Genomic DNA, 5,000 nt, shown 5'->3' on the forward strand with positions numbered 1-5,000 from the left:
CAACAGCGTGGGACACAAATCCAACTACGAGCTTTTTAACCGCAACAACTTTAATATACGCTATTGGAGCTGGAATTACCGCGGCTGCTGGCACCAGACTTGCCCTCCAATAGATACTCGTTAAAGGATTTAAAGTGTACTCATTCCGATTACGGGGCCTCGGATGAGTCCCGTATCGTTATTTTTCGTCACTACCTCCCCGTGCCGGGAGTGGGTAATTTGCGCGCCTGCTGCCTTCCTTGGATGTGGTAGCCGTTTCTCAGGCTCCCTCTCCGGAATCGAACCCTGATTCCCCGTTACCCGTTACAACCATGGTAGGCGCAGAACCTACCATCGACAGTTGATAAGGCAGACATTTGAAAGATGCGTCGCCGGTACGAGGACCGTGCGATCAGCCCAAAGTTATTCAGAGTCACCAAGGCAAACGGACCGGACGAGCCGACCGATTGGTTTTGATCTAATAAAAGCGTCCCTTCCATCTCTGGTCGGGACTCTGTTTGCATGTATTAGCTCTAGAATTACCACAGTTATCCAAGTAACGTGGGTACGATCTAAGGAACCATAACTGATTTAATGAGCCATTCGCGGTTTCACCTTAATGCGGCTTGTACTGAGACATGCATGGCTTAATCTTTGAGACAAGCATATGACTACTGGCAGGATCAACCAGGGAGCTGCGTCAACTAGAGCTGAGCAGCCGGCCGCCCGGGAGTGTGTCCCAGAGGCCCGCGCGAACACGCAAGCGTCCGCTCAATTATTCTGCAAACAGGAGGAGGCTGAGCTCCCCTGCACAATACACCTCGAAACCCTCTCAGGTCCCGGCGGCGCGCAGCGCCGTCCTAAGTACTTGGTCGGGTTCGAGAGAGGCGCAATCGCCCGGAGTTAGGCGAGTAGACGCTTTAGGTGCGACCACCCGTGCTCCCAACTGAGCTTGCCGCTGCCGACAGAGGCCCGGGAGCGTGCTGTCGTGGCATTGCCGGCGGGAGACAACACGCGCCACCTACGGTGACCGGCAGCTCCAACGCCAGCGCCACAGAAGGGCAAAGGCCCCACGTGGGTGCCGAAGCGAACTCTCCCAGCACAGCGCACGTGCCAACACGTCTGCACAACTGCGATACAAACCACCAGCGAGAACCGCTGGGGCGACCGAGCAGCAGACGGCGTCGCGGCGCCGAGTGCCGGGCGGCGGCGCATCCTCAACGCACACAGTCCTCAATCGGACCAGCACACTGCAGATGTCCACCGCGCTTCGCACCGGGCCGGCGAGGACCCACTTTGGCTGCACGGCGCCGCGCGCAGGGTGCCCCGGCGCGCAGCTGCGCCGCCTGCCGCGTCCGTCGGCCGGCGCGCCTGCCACTGGGCGCCCCCACCAGCCGGCTGTAGCGCGTGCGCCCACGCACCGCGCGGCCAGCACGCCGGGCGGCCCCCCCTCACCGGCCGGGGACAGTCCCACCCACCCACAGCCGCGTATCGCTTCACACCCAGATTCACATTCACGTTCGTTGGTATGGTGGGGACCGCTTCGTAGCTGTACCGATCGTTGCCCTCACAGATGTACCTCCAGCAAGGACAACCGCACCACAACGGGTTACCAGTTGTTCATTTGCGTAACGTCACCAGTAAACGTACACGTCCATCCCCGTTTGCAAAGTCAACTATTATTGCATGCCTGCCTGTCAGGTGTCAAGACACACTACATCCGCTCACATCCACGCAACAAAATGTGCCCGACTAGAGGGCACGTGGAAGGTGCCCCCGTACGTATGCGATGTCCACTGCGCGACCAACTGTCAACCGGCCTCTGTAGCATGTCGCAGATGTGGAACGCGGGGCACCGTGCTATCACATTGTGTGAGAAGAGACTACTACGTCTGCATACACGCGCCACTACATGAACAGACGGCTCATGCTGATCGCCATCCACTGCGTCCATTACTCCCACACGTCTCTATGGCGTACCACACTGCAATGCAGCTGTTATGGGGAGATGACACGTAGCTGTGTACACAACATTCTGAGCGGGTTGCGGTTGGACAATACATTACTGTAACGTGTCATATGCCAATTACAGAGCAGGGTAAGGCACAACTTGGGTTAGGTTAAGGCACAACTTGGGTTAGGTTAAGGCACAACTTGGGTTAGGTTAAGGCACAACTTGGGTTAGGTTAAGGCACAACTTGGGTTAGGTTAAGGCACAACTTGGGTTAGGTTAAGGCACAACTTGGGTTAGGTTAAGGCACAACTTGGGTTAGGTTAAGGCACAACTTGGGTTAGGTTAAGGCACAACTTGGGTTAGGTTAAGGCACAACTTGGGTTAGGTTAAGGCACAACTTGGGTTAGGTTAAGGCACAACTTGGGTTAGGTTAAGGCACAACGTGGGTTAGGTTAAGGCACAACGTGGGTTAGGTTAAGGCACAACGTGGATTAGGTTAAGGCACAACGTGGGTTAGGTTAAGGCACAACGTGGGTTAGGTTAAGGCACAACGTGGGTTAGGTTAAGGCACAACGTGGGTTAGGTTAAGGCACAACGTGGGTTAGGTTAAGGCACAACGTGGGTTAGGTTAAGGCACAACGTGGGTTAGGTTAAGGCACAACGTGGGTTAGGTTAAGGCACAACGTGGGTTAGGTTAAGGCACAACTTGGGGGTAGATTGCGGTGCAAATTGCGTTACATTGCGGTGCAAATTGCGTTACATTGCGGTGCAAATTGCGTTACATTGCGGTGCAAATTGCGTTACATTGCGGTGCAAATTGCGTTACATTGCGGTGCAAATTGCGTTACATTGCGGTGCAAATTGCGTTACATTGCGGTGCAAATTGCGTTACATTGCGGTGCAAATTGCGTTAGATTGCGGTGCAAATTGCGTTACATTGCGGTGCAAATTGAGTTACATTGCGGTGCAAATTGCGTTACATTGCGGTGCAAATTGCGTTACATTGCGGTGCAAATTGAGTTACATTGCGGTGCAAATTGAGTTACATTGCGGTGCAAATTGAGTTACATTGCGGTGCAAATTGAGTTACATTGCGGTGCAAATTGAGTTACATTGCGGTGCAAATTGAGTTACATTGCGGTGCAAATTGAGTTACATTGCGGTGCAAATTGAGTTACATTGCGGTGCAAATTGAGGTAGGTTAAGGTGCAACACAGGTTAGGTTAAGGTGCAACATAGGTTAGGGTGCAAGATGGGTTAGGTTAAGGTGCAAGATGGGTTAGGTTAAGGTGCAAGATGGGTTAGGTTAAGGTGACATAGGTTAGGTTAAGGTGACATAGGTTAGGTTAAGGTGACATAGGTTAGGTTAAGGTGACATAGGTTAGGTTAAGGTGACATAGGTTAGGTTAAGGTGACATAGGTTAGGTTAAGGTGACATAGGTTAGGTTAAGGTGACATAGGTTAGGTTAAGGTGACATAGGTTAGGTTAAGGTGACATAGGTTAGGTTAAGGTGACATAGGTTAGGTTAAGGTGACATAGGTTAGGTTAAGGTACAAACTGGGTTGTGTTATGGTACACATTGCGTTGTAGTACAGTACACGTTAGGTTTGGGTACGGTACACAATGTGGTATGGGATGGCGTGTTGTGGGGGGGGGGGTGAGGTTCGTTGATATCGACCGTAGGACGTGGATGCCCGAGGCAGCGTCAGTGTGTCAAAGGAGTTATGTCACGTCGGGATGCGCTTTTCGCTAGTGAGAGGGGGCGAGCCGTGTCTGTGGTTGCGGCAGACCTGTGTGTTTCATTCCTGCCAGTGTGTTTGTGCTGTAAGACGAGGCAGTGTGGTGATGTTGGGTGCACCCCTGTGTAGGACATGTGTGGGTGTTGGTGGCTTCTCTGAGCAATTGTGGTTGTCGGACGAGTGGGGTATTCTGTTTTATGATTGGACCTCCCGGTCTGGTTATCATAGCGTAGTTGGTGTACTGTGGCGGATAGGATGCACCGGACGTTGGTCCATGCTGGTGCTTAGTTGTTGTATCTGTGTCTGTTACAGGCAGAGAGTAGTGTGTGATAGAGTGTGTGGCTGACGTGTGGTTCATTTTGTGTGTACGGACGTTCAGCATGTATAGGGGCATTTGCGTATATAATCTATCTATGTGGGCCTGCATAGTTTACTGAGCAGTGCTGTGAGGTGACTGAACTACGAGTGACGTACTGATTTACAGCGGAATGGTTGCCTTGTACCAAAGATGGAGTATCGGAGGACCGTCTATATTCTGAGAGGAGCCCTGTTTGCCACTGGGCGTGGGGTCTCGCGTCCTGCGGTTCAGTGCCCCCAGGGAAGCGCGCGGAGGTGGTGCTGCTGCTGCTGTAGCAAGCGAGCTACTTACAGCATGTATAGGGACAGCGGGAATATGGCATATTCGATATAACTCTTCATGAAACGCAAGATATAGGGGCGGATTGCACGTTACGAGTGCGGGAAGAGTCCGCCGTTCATCCGCTGGAGTTGCGATTTGGGCGGTTGGGGTGGGGCACGTGCGGGTGCGGGTGGAGCGATTGTCGGTCGACGACTTCGTGCGACGCAGGCACAGGCGTTGGGGCTCCTGTGGTGGGCAGATGATGCAGGCTTTGTGGGTGGCGTCGGAAAATGGGCACTGTGGGACCTAGCGATGTCGTAGTCGGCGTGGCGTCTCATAGATGGCGGTATCATCGGTGCAGCAGGTCATGTTGCGGGGGACCTGGAGGTGGCGGTATTTTTGTTTGTGGTGCGCTCGACATGGTGGACGTAGTGTCGTCCGATTCGCGTAGATGGAGCTATTGCATGTGGTTTCGTCACATTGTCATAGATGGCGGTGCCGTGTTTTGGAGGTATGGTTGGCGTAGTTTCGTTGGATTCCTGTAGATGGAGGTGTCGTTTCTGGGCCGGATGGGAATGTAGTTTGGTCACATTCCCAAAGATGGCTGTGTTGTGCCTGTGGGCGGCATTGTCAACATCGTGCGGTATGGTCTGTTTATTGTGGACGTTGATGGCGTCGGGACCAGAGGGCGCGCGCGAACCGTTGACC

The 5,000-nt window shown here is 53.3% G+C and overlaps 1 non-coding gene across 1 annotated transcript in view; it reads right to left on the minus strand.

The window, feature by feature from the left end:
• The window catches only part of LOC126093565 (small subunit ribosomal RNA), a 1,909-nt gene extending 1,236 nt beyond the window's left edge, over positions 1 to 673 (minus strand). Inside the window, exon 1 of the ribosomal RNA XR_007521700.1 lies at positions 1 to 673. This exon is cut by the window's left edge and continues 1,236 nt beyond it. This is a non-coding gene — a ribosomal RNA (small subunit ribosomal RNA).
• Between the last annotated feature and the right edge of the window lie 4,327 nt (positions 674 to 5,000).

Source organism: Schistocerca cancellata, chromosome 7, assembly GCF_023864275.1.
Source record: "Schistocerca cancellata isolate TAMUIC-IGC-003103 chromosome 7, iqSchCanc2.1, whole genome shotgun sequence".
Classification (NCBI taxonomy): domain Eukaryota; kingdom Metazoa; phylum Arthropoda; class Insecta; order Orthoptera; family Acrididae; genus Schistocerca; species Schistocerca cancellata.